Source organism: Oncorhynchus clarkii, chromosome 2, assembly GCF_045791955.1.
Source record: "Oncorhynchus clarkii lewisi isolate Uvic-CL-2024 chromosome 2, UVic_Ocla_1.0, whole genome shotgun sequence".
In the NCBI taxonomy this organism is placed as follows: Eukaryota; Metazoa; Chordata; class Actinopteri; order Salmoniformes; family Salmonidae; genus Oncorhynchus; species Oncorhynchus clarkii.
Window position 1 is genome coordinate 79136530 of NC_092148.1, and position 25775 is coordinate 79162304.

Sequence of the window (25775 nt, forward strand, 5' to 3'; positions counted from 1 at the left end):
CCCTTTGACTTTTTCCACATTTTGTTACATTACAGCCTTCTTTTTTCTACATTCCCTCATCAATCTACACACAATGAATGAATGAATGATTCGGGAGACAGACGCAGGAATGCGTAATAGTTTTTTTTATTGTACCCAAATTACGGCATGCTGTGTAAAGGCAAGGGGACAAAGACCAAAACAAACACGTAACAAAACACAAGATAGAAACCCAAAACAAAAGAGAGAGGAGTACCTCAAATAAATACACAAACACACAATGATTATCACACGGGACGAGACCCGTAATCATCTGCGCAAAGACAAGGGAAACTAAAGGGCACACTTATACGAGTACTAATCCGTGGGAATAGGGGACAGGTGTGCGTGATGAAAGTTCCAGAGGGATCCGTGACAACAGCCTTGAGTCTGCTTGGGTATGACGCTACAAGCTTGGCACACCTGTATTTGGGAAGTTTCTCTCAATCTTTTCTGCAGATCCTTTCAAGCTCTGTCAGGTTAGATGGGGAGCGTTGCTGCACAGCTATTTTCAGGTCTCTCCAGAGATATTAAATCGGGTTCAAGTCCAGGCTCTGGCTGGGCCACTCAAGGATATTTAGAGACTTGTCCCAAAGCCACTCCTACGTTGTCTTGGCTGTTTTATTTATTTATTTATGTTTCACCTTTATTTAACCAGGTAGGCCAGTTGAGAACAAGTTCTCATTTTCAACTGCAACCTGGCCAAGACAAAGCAAAGCAGTGCGACAAAAACAACAACACAGAGTTACACATAAACAAATGTACAGTCAAAAACACAACAGAAAAATCGATGTACAATGTGTGCAAATGTAGAAGATTAGGTAGGGAAGGCAATAAATAGGCCATAGAGGCAAAATAATTACAATTTAGCATTAACACTGGAGTGATAGATGATGATGTGCAAGTAGAGATACTGGGGTGCAAAAGAGCAAGAAGATAAATAACAATATGGGGATGAGGTAGTTGAGTTTGCTATTTACAGATTGGCTGTGTACAGGTACAGTGATCGGTAAGCTGCTCTGACAGCTGATGCTTAAATTTAGAGAGGGAGATTTAAGTCTCCAGCTTCAGTGATTTTTTGGGTGTTGCTATGGTGACCAGTGAGCTGACATAAGGTGGGGCTTTACCTAGCAAAGACTTATAGATGACCTAGATCCAGTGGGTTTGGCGACGAATATGTAGCGAGGGCCAGCCAACGAGAGCATACAGGTCGCAGTGGTGGGTAGTATATGGGGCTTTGGTGATAAAACGGATGGCACTGTGATAGACTACATCCAGTTTGCTGAGTAGAGTGTTGGAGGCTATTTTGTAAATGACATCACTAAAGTCAAGGATCGGTAGGATAGTCAGTTTTACGAGGGTATGTTTGGCAACATGAGTGACGGAGGCTTTGTTGCGAAATAGGAAGCCGATTCTAGATTTAATTTTGGATTGGAGATGCGAGTCTGGAAGGAGAGTTTACAGTCTAACCAGACACCTAGGTATTTGTGTTGTCCACATATTCTAAGTCAGAGCCGTCCAGAGTAGTGATGCTACTGAATGTATTTCTGTTTTTTATTTTTAATACATGTGCAAAAATGTCTAAACCTGTTTTTGGGGCCTCCCGGGTGGCGCAGTGGTAAAGGGCGCTGTACTGCAGCGCCAGCTGTGCCACCAGAGACCCTGGGTTTGCGCCCAGGCTATGTCGTAACCGGCCGCGACTGGGAGGTCCGTGGGGCGACGCACATTTGGCCTTGCGTCGTCCGGGTAAGGGAGGGCTTGGCCGGTAGTGATATCTTTGTCTCATCGTGCACCAGTAACTCCTGTGGCGGGCCGGGCGCAGTGCACGCTAACCAAGGTTGCGAGGTGCACAGTGTTTCCTCCGACACATTGGTGCAACTGGCTTCCGGGTTGGATGCGCGCTGTGTTAAGAAGCAGTGCGGCTTGGTTGGGTTGTGTATCGGAGGACACATGACTTTCAACCTTCGTCTCTCCCGAGCCCGTACGGGAGTTGTAGCGATGAGACAAGATAGTAGCTACTAACAATTGGATACCACGAAATATGGGAGAAAAAGGGGTCATTATGTAGTATTGTGTGTAGATTGATGAGTAAAAAAAATATGTAATCAATTTTAGAATAAGGCTGGAATGTAACAAAATGTGGAAAAAGTCAAGGGGTCTGAATACTTTCCGAATGCACTGTATATCTTACAGTCTTTTAATCAAGATGCATCCATTACATCCACACACAGGCATGCACCCCCACATACAAACACATGAGATGAGCAAGCATACACACACACACACACACGAGTTCAAACACAAACACACACACAGACACACAGAACTAATTATAAGCGAGCACACACATTTTTTTAAAGCACCAAAGCTTTTGCGTCAACATGAGGAGTAAGCTAACTAGCCAAGTCTGGGGGGGTACATTCTTGTCGTCTCCTCATTCACTGTGAGCACAGCACATGGCCCTCATTGCATGTGCTTCCCTCACCGACTGCTCCTTTTAAGAGTGCTTAATGGGTCACATTGTACTTTCTGTTACAGAGCAGTGAACCTCCTGTGAGGGGAGCTGCCGTGTCACCTCAGGTTCAGGTGGAGGGGTATGAGGTGATACCCAGGATGGATTTGGGGTAATGGGTCGACAGGGCAGGTCCAAGCAGGCCCCCCTGTCCCCTCTGACTGGGCTGGGGCCACAAAGAGTCTGATCCTCTCAGACCCAGCCCCTATTCATTCGGTGGACGTGGAGGATGTGACGGGAGAGGACAGGGCTCATTCACAAGGTCAAACACTCCACAAACACATGAAAGAGGCATTGTCGGTTCAGGCCCCACCACCACCGTCACCCCCAACACTGAACCAATGCACAGTCCAGCACTACATAGCATGCCTTGGCCTTCCCCCCCCCCCCCCCCCCCCCCCCCCCCCCCCTTAGTTCACCCTCTTCCCTCTCTCTCTCCAGCCCTGAACACCCTGAGTAGCCCTGGCCTCCAGGCCCCAGCACACACGGCCCCAGCCAAGCAGGCAGCACACTGAGGGTCACCCAGCAAGGAAATGTCCTACGGTGGGGAACAGCTGCATGGGCTGGCCTGGACCGGCCCCAGCCACCCCTCAGCCACAAAGGGCTGCTTGTGCCCCGACAGGGTGGAACATAAAACACCAGAGATAAGCTTAGCGACAATGTTTGCCAGGACCAGTAGACCTCCCCAAACAGGAACCAAGTACAAGTGACTGACACACACACAGAGAGCAGGGTCACAGAGGGGCACAAACAGGCCCGCCCCCTATAACCCCTGAGAAAGGAGTTGCACTCGTGTCTTTGTCTGGGGCTTCCAGTGGGAGCCCCATGGAAGGGGTCAGGGGTGGTGGTGCGAAGGGGGTTAAGAATTGAGGAAAGAGGGATGTGGAAGGAGTGAAAGGAGGTGAGGTCTGCTTTCCCATGATCATCCTTTCTTTGAAAAGCCGTCCTTCTTCAAGTTCCTAAAAAGTTACTCTTTCTACCACAAATCACTTATTATGAAGAGTAAATTAGTTGGAGAAGACAGGCTAGTGTCACACTCTGGCAGCAATGTTTGTCACTGTGCGTAGCACTGAGTCATCCTCAGTCCGTCTGCGTCTCTCATCACACACAACCATGACACAGCACTGGCTGTGTGTCCAGTCAGTCCGGGCTCAAGGTCCAACCAGGGTGGGAGGGGAATCCTCGCAGAACATGACTGCTCTTTGTCTTAATCTCTGCCCTTCTTGCCCACCAAATGTATGTCACTATCCCCCTCTCTCTCAATTTCTGGCTCAATCTCTTTCTTGCTCTCTGTAAATACAGCATTGTGTGCATGACACAACACATTCATGAAAGTCGGATCCCTCATATTCTTCCGGGGCTGATTGCATGAATCAACTTGGCGACCTTTGCTGTTTTAAATATTTATGTCCATTACGTCAACAGGGTGTGCTTCTCTGAGGCCAGATGTGTGAGGCGCGACTGGAGCCCTGCAGAATAAATGGAGCATCACACGCAGTTTATTTAAATAATTTCCCCCTCATCCTTCAGCTGTCTGTGCTGACCACTCGGCCACACAGCTGTAGGCCATTCATAACCCTACCCCCCCCCCCCCCCCCCTCCCCCTCTCCTTCTCCCCGCACTGCTCGGCTCACCCACACCGACCCGGAACTGACCCCTCTCTGCAGGGCACCACAACACACAACCCTAGTGCTAGATAGATACAGAACTCCAACATGAATGAAGGTGCTTACACAACACAGACAGGAACACATACACACAGCCACACAAAGACACACACACAGACACACAAGCACACAGAGTCACACAGACACACACACCATACTCCAATCTGAGGAACAGTGTCAAGCAGATGATGTGACAACAGGACCTTTAAGGGTGTTGTCACATATAGTCCTCTTTAAAAGAACCAATCTCAGTCCTCTTTAAAGTGAACTCTGGGGTAAAAAAAAAGCTAAAGAACTCAGTTCACTTTTTGTAACCACACCGCCCTTACCTTTGAATGAGGACTCGACTCTTTTGCCAGTTCACTTCACCTATTTTGTAGTCCAAGCCCTCTTTGCATTCACATTGCAATGTTTAGAAAGTAACCAGTATATTTTTCCAACATTCACAAAGTGCAGGACACGCCATTCCATCAGAACGTGTTATCGGACAGCTAGACAATATATCTACTTACATATTAGAAGCTAATAGGTTGCATTTATTTAAAAGATGATACATAATAATTGTAATTAGAACATAATATTAACATGTAAATATTATTGGTAACAGAATGAATAGAATGTTATTGGTAACAGAATGAATAACTGCAGATGAAATAATGCTGTAATTGAAAATTGTACACCCAATGTAGGCTACTGCCCCTTTAAGAGCTAGAATTGATTTTGTACCCTTTGTTGTGATTCTTACTAAATATGTTGTTTTCTTCTCCCACTATTTAAATCCCACCATCGAATAAACAGTGCATGAAGCTCTCTTAGCCTATAGATCACATATTGCAAACAAATAATCTGAACAAAGTATTTAGGAATTTCTGTGCATCCAATCGCTAATCAATATCCAAAAACAGCACAACGGTGTTGCAGTAGTCAATGTGAGGGGTTATGGCAGGGGGAATGGTGTTGCAGTAGTCAATGTGAGGGGTTATGGCAGGGGGAATGGTGTTGCAGTAGTCAATGTGAGGGGTTATGGCAGGGGGAATGGTGTTGCAGTAGTCAATGTGAGGGGTTATGGCAGGGGGAATGGTGTTGCAGTAGTCAATGTGAGGGGTTATGGCAGGGGAAATAGTGTTGCAGTAGTCAATGTGAGGGGTTATGGCTGGGGGAATGGTGTTGCAGTAGTCAATGTGAGGGGTTATGGCAGGGGAAATAGTGTTGCAGTAGTCAATGTGAGGGGTTATGGCAGGGGAAATAGTGTTGCAGTAGTCAATGTGAGGGTTTATGGCGGAGGAAACAGTGTTGCAGTAGTCAATGTGAGGGGTAATGGCAGGGGAAATAGTGTTGCAGTAGTCAATGTGAGGGGTAATGGCAGGGGAAACAGTGTTGCAGTAGTCAATGTGAGGGGTAATGGCAGGGGAAACAGTGTTGCAGTAGTCAATGTGAGGGGTAATGGCAGGGGAAACAGTGTTGCAGTAGTCAATGTGAGGGGTAATGGCAGGGGAAACAGTGTTGCAGTAGTCAATGTGAGGGGTAATGGCAGGGGAAACAGTGTTGCAGTAGTCAATGTGAGGGGTAATGGCAGGGGAAACAGTAGTGCAGTAGTCAATGTGAGGGGTAATGGCAGGGGAAACAGTGTTGCAGTAGTCAATGTGAGGGGTAATGGCAGGGGAAACAGTGTTGCAGTAGTCAATGTGAGGGGTAATGGCAGGGGAATCAGTGTTGCAGTAGTCAATGTGAGGGGTAATGGCAGGGGAAACAGTTTTGCAGTAGTCAATGTGAGGGGTAATGGCAGGGGAACAGTGTTGCAGTAGTCAATGTGAGGGGTAATGGCAGGGGAAACAGTGTTGCAGTAGTCAATGTGAGGGGTAATGGCAGGGGGAACAGTGTTGCAGTAGTCAATGTGAGGGGTAATGGCAGGGGAAACAGTGTTGCAGTAGTCAATGTGAGTCAATGTGAGGGGTAATGGCAGGGGAAACAGTGTTGCAGTAGTCAATGTGAGGGGTAATGGCAGGGGAAACAGTGTTGCAGTAGTCAATGTGAGGGGTAATGGCAGGGGAAACAGTGTTGCAGTAGTCAATGTGAGGGGTAATGGCAGGGGAAACAGTGTTGCAGTAGTCAATGTGAGGGGTAATGGCAGGGGAAACAGTGTTGCAGTAGTCAATGTGAGGGGTAATGGCAGGGGAAACAGTGTTGCAGTAGTCAATGTGAGGGGTAATGGCAGGGGAAACAGTGTTGCAGTAGTCAATGTGAGGGGTAATGGCAGGGGGAACAGTGTTGCAGTAGTCAATGTGAGGGGTAATGGCAGGGGAAACAGTGTTGCAGTAGTCAATGTGAGTCAATGTGAGGGGTAATGGCAGGGGAAACAGTGTTGCAGTAGTCAATGTGAGGGGTAATGGCAGGGGAAACAGTGTTGCAGTAGTCAATGTGAGGGGTAATGGCAGGGGAAACAGTGTTGCAGTAGTCAATGTGAGGGGTAATGGCAGGGGAAACAGTGTTGCAGTAGTCAATGTGAGGGGTAATGGCAGGGGAAACAGTGTTGCAGTAGTCAATGTGAGGGGTAATGGCAGGGGAAACAGTGTTGCAGTAGTCAATGTGAGGGGTAATGGCAGGGGAAACAGTGTTGCAGTAGTCAATGTGAGGGGTAATGGCAGGGGGAACAGTGTTGCAGTAGTCAATGTGAGGGGTAATGGCAGGGGAAACAGTGTTGCAGTAGTCAATGTGAGGGGTAATGGCAGGGGAAACAGTGTTGCAGTAGTCAATGTGAGGGGTTATGGCAGGGGAAACAGTGTTGCAGTAGTCAATGTGAGGGGTAATGGCAGAGGGAATGGTGTTGCAGTAGTCAATGTGAGGGGTAATGGCAGGGGAAACAGTGTTGCAGTGGTGCGGGAAAAATGACAAGCGAACCTGGGGAGCTTTGTGTTCACATTGACCAGGCTGCAGAATTTCACCTCCTGAGATGGTTAAACATGTTTTTAGAAAGTTGAACATGTGCTCTTTATGACAGAATGTTAAAGTTAGGTGAAATCAAACGTTTTTTGGACCAAGTTACACTTCTCAAAAGGCACTGAATTGTTGGAACGACGTAACTCTCAAAATTGAAGCGACTAGCTCTGTTTCAAAATGTAACTTTTTCCAAGAATAAACACTGTTCCATGAGCTCCACATGTGAGCACGCTGCAGACTGAATAAAAAAAACATATATAATTATTCTCACCCTTCTATTACACACAATACCCCATAATGACAATGAGAAAACATGTTTTTAGAAATGGTTACTCGTTTATTGAAAATGAAACAGAAATATCTAATTTACATAAGTATTCACACCACTGAGTCAATACTTTGTAGAATCACCTTTGGCAGCTATTACAGCTGTGAGTCTTTCTGGGTACGTTTCTAAGAGCTTTCCACACCTGTATAGTTCAACATTTTCCCATTATTATTTTTAAAAAGTTCAAGCTGTGACAAATTTGTTGTTAATCATTGCTAGACAACCATTTTTAGTTCTTGTCATATATTTTCAAGTAAATTTAAGACAAAACTGTAACTTGGCCACTCAGAAACATTCACTGTCTTCTTGGTAAGCAACTACAGTGTAGATTGTGTAGGCCTTGTGTTTTAGGTTATTGTCCTGCTGAAATGTGAATTAATCTGCCAGTATCTGGTGGAAAGCAGACTGAACCAGGTTTTCCTCTAGGATTTAGCCTGTGCTTAGCTCCATTCCACTTCTTTTCTTTCATGAAAAACTCCCCAGTCCTTAATGATTACAAGCATACCCATGGGGTGGCAGGTAGCCTAGTTGTTAGAGTGTTGGGCCAGTAACCGAAAGGTTGCTGGATCGAATCCCTAAGCTGATAAGGTAAAAATCTGTTGTTCTACCCCTGAGCAAGGGTAGGCTGCCCTGGTAGGCTGTCATTGTAAATAACAATTTGTTCTTAACTGACTTGCCTAGTTCAATAAAAAACATGATGCAGCCACAACCATGCTTGAACATATGGAGTGTGGTACTCAGTTGTATTGGCCCCAAACATAACACTTTGTATTCAGGACAGAAGGTTCATTGCTTTGCACATTTTTTTGCAGTATTACTTTTGTGCCTTGTTGGAAACAGGATGCATGTTTTATAATATTTGGATTCTGTCAGGCTTCCTTCTTTTCACTCTGTCAATTAGTTATGCTAGTGTATTATGTATGTTTGTAATAGTGTGTTATAAGTGTATTTGTAAGTGTATTTGTATTATAAATTGTATTTTAATGTTAAGGACTCTTGGAAGATTAGTCCAAATGGTGACTAAAAGAGATCCTAATAAAATCAACAACAAAAAAAAGTTAGCATTGTGGAGTAACTGCAATGTTGTTGATCCATCCAGTTCTCATATTACAGCCATTATACTCTCTAACTGTTTTAAAGTTACTATTGGCCTTGTGTCGAAATCTCTGAGCGGTTTCCTTCCTATAAGGCAACTGAGTTAGGAAGGATGCAAGTATCTTTGTAGTGACTGGGTGTATTGATACACCATCCAAAGTGTAATTAATAACTTTACCATGCTCAAAGGGATATTTAAATATTTTTACCCATCTAATATTTTTACCCATCTACCTATAAGTGCCGTTCTTTGCAAGACATTGGAAACCACTCTGCTCTTTGTGGTTGAATCTATGTTTGAAATTCACTGCTCGACTCACTTCACTGCTCGACTTAAATAATTGTATGTGTGGGGTACAGAGATGAGGTAGTCATTAAAAAATAATGTTAAACACTATTATTGCACACAGAGCGAGTCCATGCCACTTATTATGTGACTTGCTAAGCACATTTTTACTCCTGAACTTATTTAGGCTTGTCCTAACAATGGGGTTGAATACTTATTGACTCAAGACATTTCAGCTTTTCATTTTTAATGAATTTGTAAACTTAAAAAAAAACATAATTCCACTTTGACATTATGGAGAATTGTGTTTAGGCCAGTGACCAAAAATCTCAATTTCATCCATTTTAAAGTCAGGCTGAAACGCAACAAAATGTGTAAAAGGTCAAAGGGTGTGAATAGTTTCTAAAGGCATTGTAGCTTACAGCAGGGATGGCAAACTCCAGTCCTCGGAGGCCGGAGTGGTATCACGCTGTTTCCCCACCCCTAGCAAACACAGCTGATTAAACTAATTGCATTCTAAACTGAAGATCATGATTAGTTGGTTATTGGAGTCGGGTGCGTTAGCTGGGGCTGGGGCAAATGTGTGACAACTATCAGGCCGCGGAGGACTAGAGTTGGCCATCCTTACCTACAGTAACGTAAACAAATGAAAATCCTATTGTGTTCTTTGAAAAATATATTTTTCGTATTGTAATGTTACCTTCATAAACACAACCAAAGGATTATTTTTCCCATAACATATATGACATGTATTTATTAGACTGTTACAACGTTGCAGTCAAAAAGGCTGATCAGGGGAGTAGTAGTAAGGGGGGATCGCAAGGCCCGGCCGTTTAAATATTAAACATCTGTCTATGCAAATGGACTGAGAGGAGGACACTATGATGTGAAACACCTGGCACCTGTTCCCTTTTAGGGACACTTCCACAGCATGGTCATGCAGCCTTACTAACATACATTGCTTTGAATGCCTTATCTACATCCACAATCAAACATTATGGGTGCAAAGAACCCACATTTTTTAGCAGTCAGAGTACAGATTATTTTAATTGGTGCAATTTGAATGGTATTCTTATAAAAATGTGCACACACACACACACAATCAGGTGACCATTCAAAATGAAGGCTGCTGCCTCAGAAGGTTCTGGTATTTGGCATGCATCACAACAGCCTGGTGACATCCCTCCATCCCTCCTCCTTACTGGTTGATCTCAATACAGGGTTATTTTTGATGGATAACTGGCATTCATATCAGTCAGCAGACTAGACATATTTATGAGGCTTCTCAATACACAGTATTACTGAATGTTGCATTCCGACACTGCACCAATTCTGACAGTATCTAAAGCTCCAATAAAGGGTCTACAATGAATGGGTCTGCCAAGCTTCCTGCCATCCAGGACCTATATAATAGGAGGTGTCAGAGGAAAGCCCCAAAAATTGTCAGAGACTCCAGTCACTCTAGTCATATACTGTTTTCTCTGCTACCGCATGGAAAGCGGTACCGGAGCGCCAAGTCTAGGACCAAAAGGCTCCTTAACAGCTTCTACCCCCAAGCCATAAGACTGCTGAACAATTAATCAAATGGTCACTGGACTATTTACATTGACCCCCCCTCCATTTGTTTTGTACACTGCTGTTACTCGCTGTTTATTATCTATGCATAGTCACTTCACCCCTACATACATATACAAATTACCTCAACTAACCTGTACCCCCGCACACTGACTCGGTACAGGTACCCCCTGGATATAGCCTCATTATTGATATTTTATTGTGTTAATTTTTTAGAATTTTTTACTTTAGTTTATTTGGTAAATATTTGTTTAACTCTTCTTGAACTGCACTGTTGGTTAAGGGCTTGTAAGTAAGCATTTCACGGTAAGGTCTACACTTGTTGTATTCGCGCATGTGACAAATAAAGTTTGATTTAATTTGATTTTACATGACTGGTATAACCATGTGTAAACTATTATGGAGGAAATGCTACCATAAGTTTGTTAAATTGATCAACATCAGCTGTTTGTAACAGAAATTGTCAAGCGAAGATATGAATCCATGAATTGCAATATACATAATTCCATAAGTGACCTGTTATAATTATATATGGAAGCAAATGCAGTGTTCAGTAGGCACCCGGATGGTGAAATCATGTGATGATAAACCATAAGCCTGTACTGAAAAATGAGATTGAGTGAGATTGCTTTATATAGGACTGTGATACTGATGAATGGACTTGAGGTTGGGTCAAATGTGTACTTTCAGATTCCACTCATTCATGTTGTTTAAAGTAGAGAAGTTCAAAAAGGGGAAGTTGTACCAAAATGGAATGCACCACTGATGCTGCACTGATCTGTTCCCTAAAGTTAACTTTTAGAACATAGCCCTTAATGTTTGAGCCATAATGTCATTACTAATGGAGTGAGTCTGGGCTGGGACACACTGGGAGAAAGCAACAACATTCTCTAAACGACTTTCTGATTAAAGCTAATTCAGATGTCACCGCTCTGTGTCTTAAAATACCACAAGTTCCCTGGTTCTTTTGGAGGAGGTATTTGCCTGATTTCTCTCCATTTAGCCTGAAAAAGCCTGTGATTAGTCTAAGTGGAAGGTCCTTGCAAGAATTGAACTCCACTCCAGCCATGCTGCTTTCACTCAGTGAGATCTGACTTAACTTGAACTGTTGCCAGGCAAAAAAGAAGAAGCGCACATGACAGTAGGAGTCATTCCCATGTGATTGGTTGATAATTGCCATGTTTGGAATGATGGGAAATTCTTTGGGATCTGTGCCGGTCAGTGCTATCCGGGATCCATGGGAAGTTGCTACCATAAAACCTTCAATTTAAACTCTACACTTACCCTAACCATAACCATAACTATTATCTAACCCTAACGTTAACCCTTACCTTAACCATTTTAAACGTCAACTTCAATGAGGTAGGGACGCCCCCATTGGAGGGCTTACCATTAAGCAGAAGAGGCAATTACCTCAGGCCTCACATCATTAAGGAGCCTCATAAGCTGGGCATAAAAAAACATTTAAAAAACCTGTAGCTGCATTCCACTGCAACACAGTGCATAAAAAAACTGCTGTACAGTTATGACTGTGGTTTACCATTCCAATGCAACACCAACACGTAGGCAATGTTCTTAAAATGGTATGTCCTCGAGGGCAACACATTTTAGAAACGTTTACAGTATACCGCTATCAATAGCTGGAAAACAATGTTGCTATAGTTATGGTACATCATGCTCCTCCCATGTTCTAACAAACATAATGTTTCAGTGATGCTGACTCAGATGATGAGGAGGAAATGAAAAGTGTGACCTATAACCCACCCCTCCCCCTACCTGGCCCCTGCCCCCTCCCTTGCCCCTGTTGCCCCTGTCCTTGGCCCTGCTCCTGCACAGGTCTGTGTAGCTGAACAGCGGGAGAGTATCTACTTCCTGACTCAGCAAACAAGAGCGGCTCTGCTCTGCTCCTCTGTCTGTCTGTGTCCTACCAGGCAGCCCTGACAGCGTTCAATAGAGAGCTCCAAAGGCAGGCTGCAGCTCTGTGGTCGGGGCGCTCCCCTGCATCTGTTTCTGCCTTGCTTATGAACAAACTTGGTCCTGGGGCCCCCCCGGTGAACGTTTTGTTTTTGCTCTAGCACTACACAGCTGATTAAAAATAAGTAAATCTTGATGATGAGGTGGTTGTTTGAATCCGATGTGTAGTGCTAGGGGAAAAACTAAACGTCCTGGGCAATGTTCACTCAAATCTTCTGCTCTATGGACTGCTTCACCAGCAGCTGCAGCAGCAGTGCTGCCCCTTTAAACAGCTGCTCTGCTATAGCACTACTATACTGACAAACAAAACCACACAGGAGTTCAGTTTGTCATTATCATTAATTCAGTCATATAACATTTTGATTCAAGTTCTAATGTAGCTTGGCGAGTTTATGATCATTCATGATATACAGCAGATAAATGCAACTTTATCATTTGTAAATTGATGGTAAATAGTTTGTGATCAATGCTACTTTTTTATTAATATATCAAATAAACTCAGTGAGCAGACCATGGGCTTCACTCACACGATTTAAACCAAAACTTCACTTTTTACAAATGTCATCTTCCCTTCGGTATTGTGTGTGTGTGTGTGTGTGTTAGTGTGCCACTTCTGAGCTATGCTTCACCACAGAGCCATCAATAAACAAGTCTTAGAATGAAAACAACAAAGATGTTCTAGGTATTACTAAGGGAAACACAGTGTCCATATTGTATACTTTGAGACTGTCTGAGGCAGTTTTATTTAGGTCTTCTTTTTGCTACATTACACTGCATACTTTCATGTCCTGGTTGCTGTCATGTCATTCTAGTGTTTTCACTATGAATCCATTTAAGAGAAAAATCTGATCGGCTCACCACTTGTATAGTGGAGCTAAAAGGTAATTATCAGTCAGCTGTAGGCTCCAAATAGGTTCTGCATCTCTCCAAAAGTACAGCAACACGCAAAGACTGACGCCAATTCATTTGAATACTAAAAAGTTAATTCAAACTTCCATAACACCTTTCTGGGCTAGATGAATATACAAATCACCTTATGAGGGGATAAACACAGTCCAGTAGGTGGGGAAAGTCACAAAACAACTCTCTTCATATAAATTTGCTCATTGTGAAACCTGATCGTTTTGGAAATGTAATTGTATATGCATGATTGCACATTCATGGGAAAATATGAAGAACAATCTTAAGTGTTACCATGAGTGTTAAATCATGGTATTTAGGCAAGTATTTATAGCTTGGTGATAGTATGAAGGATCTTGAGAGAGTCAAAAATGTCCAGAAAGCCCCTTGTTATTACAAGTAATAACTTTGAAGATCAACTATGACTTTCCAAAGATGATCCAATAACATGAGTTAAATAAGTCTTCAATATAGGACATGGAAATCACAAGGCTTGTATCAACATGACTGTCCCAGAGTCTGTCACGTAACAAGCCACTCATATCTCCATCTCCCTCTTCACTCTCCTTTACATGAAAACCGGCTCACTTGGTCCATTATCTCAACCTTTCTGACTAACAGTCTGATATAAACCTGTCAGTATCCCCTTTAAATCCCCCACATGCTCTCTACCTCTAATAATAGTTCTAACATGAGAGGCAGAGCAGTGTGGTTGTTTTGTGGAGAGATGGTTGGTGGTGGTAGGGCTGGAGATGGCTGGGGCAGTGTCCTCTCTCTCCTTTGCCTCCTGGACAGGGCTCAGTGTTTGGCTGGGCCAGCCAGGCCAGATAAAAATTAGGGCCACTCTAATCTTATCAGCGTCAGCGTTGGTGTTATTTCCGTTGGCACCCGGTAACACTGCTGTTTGCTCTGGAATGGCCTCTCTGCTACCACACGGCTGGGGGGCCACTTATCAGTGTGAATAAAGTGCTTCAAACGAGAACGTGACCACCCAGCTGTCCGGTCGCCTCCATGAAAAACATGGAGACCGCAAAAAAATCCCCCTCAACAGTGCCAGAGCGACTGCCTGGCGGCATAAAAAAGAAAAAAAAGAAATGTGCTCATTGTCACATTAGTGCAGAGAAATGTGTTGTTTTACAGGGTCAGCCATAGTAGTATGGCGCCCCTGGAGCAAGTTAAGGTTAAGTGCTTTGCTCAAGGTCACATCCACACATTTTTCACCTTGTCAGCTAGGTTACTCGAACCAGCGACCTTTCAGGTAACTGGCCCAACGCTCTAACCACTAGGCTACCTGCATCACCAGAGCATGACATTACTGTACAACAGTACAGTACAGACATTACACACAGTTAATGAACTGTCCTGTAGAAAGAGAGGGAGTGCCTATAGTTTATAGACCTTTCTGTTCTCTCGTTCTTGGAACTACAGTAGATTTATACAAGACACTAGAGAGCAGGACATAGATTCATTTTATTTAATAGAGTGATAAAGCAAAAATGTCTAATTCATCAAGCATATGTAAAATATAGTTATATCACATATAATCATACATGACATAGCTTTACTTCAAAAGTCAAACCACCCCTGAAAAATTACCAAACCAACTCAACAGTATTGTTGGCCAAGCGGATCCTAACAGTTGACAGGCTGACTGCGGTGTTCCCCCGATGTGAGTCATTCTTCATGCGTGCCTCAATAGCCTCCACAGAACCCCAGTCCCCAGTCCGGCCCCAGACCCAGACGTCTGTTCTAGGCTTCTTCTCCTCTCTCTGACTAACGGCAGCCAGGGTTCAATTGAAACAAGGGAAAACAAGCAGTCCTGTGTCTGTAACAGGTACCATCTGCCTCTGGTTACCCAGCAGTGGGGTCTGTGCAAGGGATGCAGACCAACCTCCCCTCCAACCTCCAAATAAGGGGTCAGGAACAGCCTCCAAGAGCTGAGAGTCCAACACATAAGCATGCACGCGCATACGCACAGTCTGGAAGTGTGACTGTCTCATGTTTCTGCCACCCTTGAAGTTTGAATTATACTGTTAGGTTACTTGAGCTTGAGTTTCCAATAAAATCTCTCAGAATCCATCAGTAGAATGGCTATGACAATCAGTAGATCAACATAGTGGATAAGATCAATCAACCAGTAAATAGTGTGTTTGTAACAAAGGAATTAGAAAATGTTGAGACTGTCTCCAATCACCATCTTGTTGTAACTGGAATTTGGAAGCTATTACAATCACAGTGAGTGCTTGGAGTCATTGTCAGCAAATGTCTATCAAGTTGATGGATTTTGACAATAAATCCTCAAAATGGCTTGTTTAGCAATTCTAACCACACTTCACATTTATGTGACCTGTTTTCATTCCTGCTTTGATTTTGCACAGACCCCGGGCGGGTTTCAGATTGTATGTAGACAAACATTTGTTGACCATTGCAAAAGTCAGTCGGTCTTTACACATTTATACAAGTTCTGCCTCATTATCATGCTTTGACAGAACTCTGCATTGAAACAAAAAGAGAGAGAGAGGAGTGGCTATCCTGGCCACCACAGCAAAAATGTTTGTCTCCCTGATTAGAGAACATGTCCAATGCTGCAGCACCTTATCTCCCAGTCATGTTACTGGGTGACCTACTGTATGAGGAATGGCCTGGAAAAAAGTGATAACACATTCCCTCATGCTGAGGTTATTTCCTGGCCCCATCATGCAGCTGGGTCTGGATCTGCCTATGGACCAGTTCAGGGGAGATGGGAGATGGGCTTGAAACATACCGCTACGGTAACACAATGGCAGTCAAGAGCATATTACACAGAATGATCCACTCTAGAAAGGAACTGTGCCATGGATCTTCTCACATGACCCTAAAGGGACAGTGCTATCAAAACCGTGATTTTCCTGTATTTTTTAAAAATATATAACTTCCGACTTCATCTGTGTATATATATATATATATATACAGATGAGGTCAGAAGTTTACATACACTTAGGTTGGAGTCATTAAAACTAGTTTTTCAACCACCACAAAATTCTTGTTAACAAACTATAGATTTGGCAAGTTGGTTAGGACATCTACTTTGTGCATGACACAAGTAATTTTTCCAACAATTTTTTTCAGACAGATTATTTCAATTATAATTCACTGTATCACAATTCCAGTGGGTCAGAAGTTTACATACACTAAGTTGACTGTGCCGTTAAACAGCTTGGAAAATTCCAGAAAATTATGTCATGGCTTTAGAAGCATCTGATAGGCTAATTGATATCATTTGAGTCAATTAAAGGTGTACCTGTGGATGTATTTCAGGGCCTACCTTCAAACTCAGTGCCTCTTTTGCTTGACATGATGGGAAAATCAAATGAAATCAGCCAAGACCTCAGAAAAAAAATTGTAGACCTCCACAATCCTGGTTTATCCTTGGGAGCAATTTCTAAATGTCTGAAGGTACCACGTTCATCTGTAAAAACAATAGAACGCAAGTATAAACACCATGGGACCACGGAGCCGTCATACCGCTCAGAAACGAGATGCGTTCTGTCTCCTAGAGATGAACGTACTTTGGTGCGAAAAGAGCAAATCAATCCCAGAACAACAGCAAAGGACCTTGTGAAGATGCTGGAGGAAACAGGTACAAAAGCATCTATATCTACAGTAAAACGAGTCCTATATCAACATAACCTGAAAGGCCGCTAAGCAAGGAAGAAGCCACTGCTCCAAAACCACCATAAAAAGCCAGACCACGGTTTGCAACTGCACATGGGGACAAAGGTCGTACTTTTTGGAGAAATGTCCTCTGGTCTGGTTAGACTATAAACTCTCCTTCCAGACTCACATTAAGCATCTCTCTAAAATTAAATATAGAATCAGCTTCCTTTTTCGCAACAAAGCCTCCTTCACTCATGCTGCCAAACATACCCTCGGAAAACTGACTATCCTACCGATCCTTGACTTCGGCGACGTCATTTACAAAATAGCCCCCAACACTCTACTCAGCAAACTGGATGTCGTCTATCACAGTGCCATCCGTTTTATCACACTACCCACCACTGCGACCTCTATGCTCTTGTTGGCTGGCCCTCACTAAATATCCGTCACCAAACCCACTGGCTCCAGGTCATCTATAAGTCTTTGCTAGGTAAAGCCCCACCTTATGTCAGCTCACTGGTCACCATAGCAACATCCACCCGTAGCACAGGCTCCAGCAGGTATATTGTACTGGTCATCCCCAAAGCCAACACTTCCTTTGGCTGCCTTTCCATCCAGTTCTCTGCTGCCAATGACTGGAATGAATTGCAAAAATCTCTGAAGCTGGAGTCTTATATCTACCTCTACGGAGAGTGTGATCACACAGTCGTCCGGAACAGCTAATGCTCTCATGCATGCTTCAGTGTTGCTTGCCTAAAAGCGAGCATAAACCAATAATAAAGAGAGTTCCAAACCTCTCTGCCAATAACAGCTCATTTTCATTTTTCCCCTCCCAGCTCAAAACACTGAGTATGTTTACATGCACACTAATAGTTCGATATTATACCTAATATGGAAGAAGGCCGAGTATGGCATTAGTCATGTATAAGGTTGCAAAGGGTCGGAAACATTCCGGTAAATTTTCCATGGGAAGTTAAGCCTGGGAATTTGGGGAATTTTGCTTGAATTCATCAAAGAAGTTAGATTATAACAGTGAACCTTTTTTGTGGGATACACATAAGGCAATTCTAGGTCTTGTGGCATATTTTGGTTAAACTATCCCCAATTCAATGGAATTGCAACCCTCTGCTTGCACAGTGCACTCTTCCAACACATGTACAGCTGATTCTCAAGACCATGCACCCTAATGAGATGCTATTGAGCCCACACTACTACGCTGTCTGAGCTAAGGACTACATGCTTTCTGGTAAGTTTGATTACAATAATGGGTGGGGTGGATATTTTTTAAATGACATACATGATTTCTTGTTAACTTGTAAATAGAAGACAACAGCAAAGTGGGTTTAAATCATTTGTAACTTGTTAACAATTTCTGCTAGTTAGTTTTTGCTACCATGTGGGTTTTAGCTTGCTTGAGCCTGCTAACCGAGTGTTAATTCACCTGTTCCCATACATGTTTCATTTAAAAAGAAATGTATCTTACAAAGGATTTGTTTAATCTAACTGCTTAACTATTTATCTGTACATGGAATTTTTTTAATATTTTTTTTTACATAATACATTTGAATCTTCACAGGAAAATGCCAGGGGAACTATCTGATGTGTGGAGACATTTCACTGCAGATAATGTAGAAGGAAAAGCTGTGTACATTTGCAACAAAAAGCTGTGAAGAATGCTACAAAAATGCAGAATCACCTGGCCAAGTTCATAAAGTTCCCTCAGCGCTCACAACAAGCAACCTCTGACAAAAGTCCCTCTGATGCAACATTTTCACATCTAATTAAAGTAGACACCTTATTGATAGCAACAGCTTATGCTCCTCCTGGAATCAGAAGTTTTTTTGACTCAATGGAGGAACATAGTCAGAGAAATGCAAATTAATGTCTTGCTCGAGCTGTGTATGCAACTGGTTCACCACTGATGCTCACAAACAATGTGTATTGGAATAGATTTTTGAATGTTCTTCGCCCAGCATACTCCCTTCCATCCAGACATGCTTTATCTACTCATTTGCTGGATGCAGAGTTCAACAGAGTTCAAGTGAAGGTCAAGCAAATCATAGAGAAAGCAGACTGTATTGCAATCATCTCTGATGGGTGGTCGAATGTTCGTGGGCAAGGAATAATTAACTACATCATCTCCACCCCTCAACCAGTATTCTACAAGAGCACAGACACAAGGGACAACAGACACACCGGTCTCTACATTGTAGATGAGCTGAAAGCAGTCATCAGTGATCTTGGACCACAGAAAGTATTTGCACTGGTGCTGCCCTCACAATCCACCGATTGGCTGTGCTGCTCATGCATTGAATCTGCTCCTCAAGGACATCATGGCACTGACAACAATGGATACACTCTACAAGAGAGCCAAGGAAATGGTTAGGTATGTGAAGGATCTAGGTGAAGAGTATAGCAGAAATCTACCTCACCAAGCAAAGTGAGAAGAATAAGAGCACCACATTGAAGCTGCCCAGCAACACCTGTTGGGGTGGTGTTGTCATCATGTTTGACAGTCTCCTGGAGGGGAAGGAGTCTCTCCAAGAAATGGCAATATCACAGTCTGACGATATGGACAGCCCCATCAAGAGGATCCTCCTGGATGATGTATTTTGGGAGAGAGTGGTAAGCAGTCTGAAACTCCTGAAACCTATGGCAGTAGCTATTGTACAGATTTTGGGAGACAATGCCATCCTGTCTGATGTTCAGACTCTGCTTGCAGAGACAAGAAATCCGTACTGCCCTGCCCACTTCACTGTTGCTCCAAGCAGAGGAAACTGCAGTTCTGAAATACATCAAAAAGCATGAAGAATTCTGCCTGAAGGCCATACACGCCACAGCATACATGTTAGGCCCCAAGTATGCTGGCAAGAGCATCCTGTTTGGTGCAAAGAACAACAAGGCCTATGGTGTCATCACTACTCTGTCTCGCTACCTTGGTCTGGATGAGGGCAAGGTTCTTGGCAGTCTGGCGAAGTACACTTCCAAGCAAGGGCTTTGGGATGGAGATGAAATATGACAGTTGTGCCAACATATCTCATCAGCCACCTGGTGGAAGGGACTTTGTGGATTTGAGGCTCTTTCCTCTGTTGCTTCCATCATCCTCCAAATCCCGCCAACATCAGCCACCTCAGAGCGCAACTGGTCCTTGTTTGGGAACACACACACCAAAGCACGCAAAAGACTGACCAATACAAGGATTGAAAGTTTGGTGGCCAGCTGGTAAATTTGAGGCTTTTTGAGCCTGACAATGAGCCATCTCAACAAGGTTGGAAAGTGACAGTGAAGATGAGCCCTCAGTCTGATGTTCAAGAGGTGGACATTGACGAGGTCCAGGGAGAAGACATGGAAGCCTGAGAGGAAGACAACTAAAGCCTTTGTTTCTAGACTACTGTAAATTCTGGACTATTAAGAGCACCTGAATATAAGCCGCACCCACTGAATTTTAAAAAAAAAAGTATTTTGTACATAAATATGCCGCACATGTCTATAAGCCGCAGGTGCCTACCGGTATATTGAAACAAATTAACTTTACACAGCCTTTAAACAAAACATGGCTTGTAACAAAAATAAATAGGCTTTTAAACGAAACACGGCTTGTTACAAAAATTAATAGGCCTTTAAACGAAACACGGCTTGTAACAAAAATAAATAGGCTTTTAAACGAAACACGGCTTGTAACAAAAAAAAATAGGCTTTAACGAAACACGGCTTGTAACAAAAATAAAAAAAATAGCAGTAAACAGTAGCCTACCAATAAAGTCATTGGTCACTATCTTCCTCCTCCTGTGCACTGAAACCACTGAAGTCATCTCCTTCGGTGTCGGAGTTGAATAGCCTCATAATTGCTTCATCCGATGTTGGATCGTTTTCATTGTCGCTCTCGTCACTTTCATCCGGAGGCAAATTCCCCGCTGAGCTCATGCTGCCCTCTTCAACACGCAGCAGTCCAGCCTTTCGAAACCCGTTGATGATAGTGGATTTTTTGACAATGCTCCACGCTGTCAGCACCCACTGGCAGACTTGACCATAAGTTGCTCTTTGCATGCGGCCCGTTTTAGTGAAGGATTTCTCCCCACTTGTCATCCAAGCCTCCCACTGAACACGGAGCGCCACCTTAAATGCACGATTTACACTGATGTCGAGTGGCTGCAAATACTTTGTTGTGCCCCCAGGAATCACAGCTGGAATTGAGTTTGTCCTCTTGATGGCTTCTTTCACAGAATCTGTTATGTGGGCCCTCATGCTGTCCAACACGAGCAATGCCTTGTTCTTGTGAAAGAATCCTCCCGGTCGCTTGCCGTAACACTCCGTATGCCATTCATGCATTAGGCCTTCCGTCATTCATCCTTTCTTGTTGACTTTCACAACAATTCCTCTCGCAAATTTTTCTTTTGGCATCGTCATGCGTTTAAAAATCAACATCGGTGGAAGCTTTTCTCCTGATGCCGTGCAGCTCAGAACACAGGTGAAGTGCGTTTTTTCATGCCCAGTTGTTTTCAGCGTGACGGATGATTCGCCTTTCCTGTTGACAGTCCGAGTGAGAGGCAGGTCAAACGTCAGAAGAACCTCATCCATATTTATGATGTCGTGCGGGCCGATGGAATGCTCCTCTATCTTTGCATCAGTGAATTTGAAACTTTTTCCTCATAGTCGGGAGGGAGCTGCTGACACAAAGTCGTCCGTACCCTGATGGACAGGCCTTTACGTATCATAAATCTTAGACACCACGATGGTCCACCTCTAAAATCCTCAAACTTCATTGCGGTGGCGATTGTTTTGGCTTTCAGTCGGATCTGCACAGTTGAAACATCTCGGCCGTCTGCTCTCTGTGTGTTGACCCAGTCTTCAAGCTCATTTTCTAGTTCGGGCCATCTGCTTTTCTTCCCTCTGAAAGCTTTTGTTGTCTTTTTGCACTGAATCAGTTCCTCACGCTGCTGTTTCCAACGTCTTATCATCGACTCATTAAGGCAAAGCTCCCGTGCAGCAGCTCTATTTCCTTTTCCAACAGCCAGATTGATCGCCTTCAACTTGAAAGCTGCATCATATGCATTTCTCGGTGTCTTTGCCATGATGAGGGTGACAAAATGACTACCGTAATCAGAATGATGGGAAGTTTGAGCGCGCTCGATTTACATTGTCACATTACACATTATGTGACAGTGCTCAGTTTTTTGGCGGCATTAATCTTGTGAAAGCGGGGAAAAATCCATAAATTAGCCGCGTCATTGTATAAGCCGCGAGGTTCAAAGCGTGGGGAAAAAGTAGCGGCTTATAGTCCGGAAATTACGGTATCATTTTATAGATGTATGTTTAAAACATTTTTAGGAGATGCGATGGATCATTGGGGATCATTCAATATTCCCTTTCTTTTGTTGTTCAGTGAAATCATCCCATGTTTAGAGTCAACTCATTTTAATAAAGTAACTCAATTGTTTTTTTGATTTCTATTGGAAGGATTTAATCATTTGCAATTATGTCTACTTATGATAAGGTAAAAGGTTTATGTTTCTGTCTCCACATGGTAAAAATATCCAATGCAAAAAACATCTACATTTAAATGGTATTAATATAAATATGAATATATTCCTGTTAATTCCCATATTCCCATTAAAAGTTTCCACCTCTGAATATTCCCCAAAATGTGCAACCCTAGTCATGTAAACACCTTACTCTACTTATCTTAAATCGGTGCAAGGTCATAATTGTAGTAACCATACGCTGATTAAAACACCTGGTTTTCTGAGCAATCTTTTAAATTATTAGGACAAATGATTCAACAGCTAAATCGGCATTCCAGCTATGTATTTGATCTGTGCATGTTCCAGCACCGGTAGTGAGTTCGGAACAACTGAAAGTATGCATCATATAAATAGCTTTCACATACAAACTTTATATTTCCAAACTATTCGCAAAAATAACATGGTCACTGTGGTAAAACGTTTATTTTGATTGAGTATTTTCTGCACTTAACAAACGTCCCATCAGTAGCCTGATTATAGATGTGTCCATGTAAACAGGATTGATTATTAGGAGAAACTTTCTTCTTGCAAAGCATGTAAATGTTTAAACAAACTATTATATTAAACTGACTATCCACTCTCAGAAAGTCCTAGAAAAATGATTGCTTGAGAAATTGCTAAATTTTATTCATTTTTGACCATTTTAATCAAAAACAATAAGGTACTTAATTGTTACACCGAAATATTGATTGATATTGAGATAAAAATGGCAGCATTGGACCTTTAAGACACCTACAGTACCGGAGACATTTTACACAGTCTGATATGCTAAATACATCTAAATAAGCGGTGGTACTGTCGAAGTAGAGGTGCAGCGGGGAGAGGAAAGGAGTTATTCCATTCTCTTATAATAATTAGGTGCGAGATTGAATGAAATGGCAAGACAGAGAGAAAATCTCCCAATCAGAAACACAATAAGTAAAATAATATCTACTGTTTTTTGGGGTTTAACTCTCTCTTCACTTGCGTAATGGGAAGGGAACACACTAGTGTTGATATTTGTTTTGGGCAAAGAATGTTATCAATCATGGTGAATTTACTTGTTGTATAGCAGCAAGTGTTTTTAATTTGACTGAAATTGGGTAACTGGATTTATATTCATTATTCAGGAATGCAACATAATAACCCAGAAGTCCTTGGGAATCTTAGGAATCGCCAAACCGTGAGAACCCCCTCAGTGATCTTCCAGCAGAGATTCTGCTGGGTAGCAGAAATGTAATGGTGTGGAGTCTAAATAGAAACTGTTTAAGACTATGTCTAAGATTTTTTTTAAACACTCTCTAGAGCCGGATCAAGAGCTACAATTTAATATAACTTCAGGCACTTATAAACCAGCATTTTCACACTCACAGCGTCATTGTTTCCATCTTTTTAAAGGCAGTGCAGCATAACTGCCCTTTGCCCAAGGCTGATGACTAGCAGTTTGCCTCTGGCAAGGACTGCAAACACATTCCCACTTGCAGAACTCTCCTCTCATTCAACTGTGTGGGTCAGTCTTTTCAGTGAGAAGACAGAGGGCCTGCTACTGGCTGAGCTCAAGCAGACAGGCACAAACAAATAGGACTACACTTCCTGACACAGTCTTGCCTCTTCTCTTTGACCATCATATGGTATTGCATCACATGCCGCGCCACACAACACACGAATCAACAGCCTCCACTGTTACCACAGATCACAGGGATCGCAGGGCCCCGGGTAAAACAACAATAACACAGCATCATGTGTCTGGTTACTCATTTGCAGAAAGCAAGGCAGTCAGAGGGGCTACATTTAGTTGATGTGAAAAACAAAGCCTCGTGAGGATTTTTTGTCTTTACTCATGCTGAGCCAAGCAAACAGGAGGCCTGGCACTTATTTTCAGAATGGACCTTTGGTATAAGAGATTGGACTCACATGATGTTGGAGTGTTGTTGTTTTTCATAACAGCAATAACACCTTTGATTGATTTTGATTAGGCCTATAGAGTGTGATCTCTCTTGATCCCCTAAACATTTACCATTCAAGTTCTATTGCTGAGCTCCTACATACCTTTCCATGGTGGAGTGCTTTCAGAAAGTACTCACACCCTTTGACTTTTTCCATATTTTGCTGTGTTCCAGCCTGAATTTAAAATGGGTTACATTTATATTTTTTGTCACTGGCCTACACACAATACCTCAAAATGTCAAATTTGGTTTATGTTTTTCAAAATCTTGACAAATTATTTACAAATTAAAAGCTGAAATGTCTTGAGTCATTAAGTATTCAACCCCTTGTTCAGAAGCAAAAATTAGCTTAACAAGTCGCATAAGTTGCATGGACTCAGTCTGTGTGCAATAATAGTGTTTAACGTGATTTTTTAATGACTACCTCATCTCTGTACCCCATATATACAATTATATGTAAGGTCCCTCAGTTGAGCAATACATTTCAAACACAGATTCAACCACAAAGACCAGGGAGGTTTTCCAATGCCTCGCAAAGAAGGATATATATTGGTAGATGGGTAAAAAATAAAAAAGCAGACACTGAATATCCCTTTGAACATGGTGAAGTTATTAATTACACTTTGGATGGTGTATTAATACACCCAGTCCCTACAAAGATGCTTGCATCCTTCCTAACTCAGTTGCCGGAGAGGAAGGAAACCGCTCGGGGATTTCATAATGAGACCAATGGTGACTTTTAAACAGTTACTGTACAGAGTTCAATGGCTATGATAAGATAAAACTGAGGATGGATCAACAACATTGTAGTTACACCACAATAGTAATCTAATTGACACAGTGAAAAGAAGAAAGCCTGTACAGAATAACATACTCCAAAACATGCATCCTGTTTGCAGCAAGGCACTAAAGTAATACTGCAGCAATGTGGTAAAGCAATTAACTTTTTGTCCTGAATACAAAATGCAATACAACACATTACTGAGTAGCAATCTCCATATTTTCAAGCATGATGGTGGCTGCATAATGTTATGGGCAGGGTTGGGTAGGTTACTTTCTAAATATAATCCATTATCGTTACTAGTTACCTGTCCAAAATTATAATCAGTAATGTAACTTTTGGATTACCCAAACTCAGTAATGTAATCTGATTTACATTCCGTTACTTTTAGATTACCTTCCCCTTGAGGCATTAGAAGAAGACAAAAATGTACGTTACCAATTGAATGACATCTATTGGAGAATAAATCAATGTTAAAGTTTACATAGCTGGCCATATACAGTGCCTTGCGAAAGTATTCGGCCCCCTTGAACTTTGCGACCTTTTGCCACATTTCAGGCTTCAAACATAAAGATATAAAACTGTATTTTTTTGTGAAGAATCAACAACAAGTGGGACA

The 25775-nt window shown here is 42.6% G+C and overlaps 1 protein-coding gene across 4 annotated transcripts in view; it reads right to left on the bottom strand.

Moving 5' to 3' along the window:
* Positions 1-25775, bottom strand: part of LOC139374627 (G1/S-specific cyclin-D2-like) — a 270693-nt gene that overhangs the window by 117282 nt on the left and 127636 nt on the right. Inside the window, exon 2 of one of the 4 annotated variants that reach the window (XM_071115674.1) lies at positions 16597-16740. The exons of the other annotated variants lie outside the window; for them this stretch is intronic. The gene's annotated coding sequence lies outside the window, so the exon portion shown is untranslated. The remainder of the gene's footprint in view (positions 1-16596; positions 16741-25775) is intronic. 4 annotated transcript variants of the gene reach the window in all.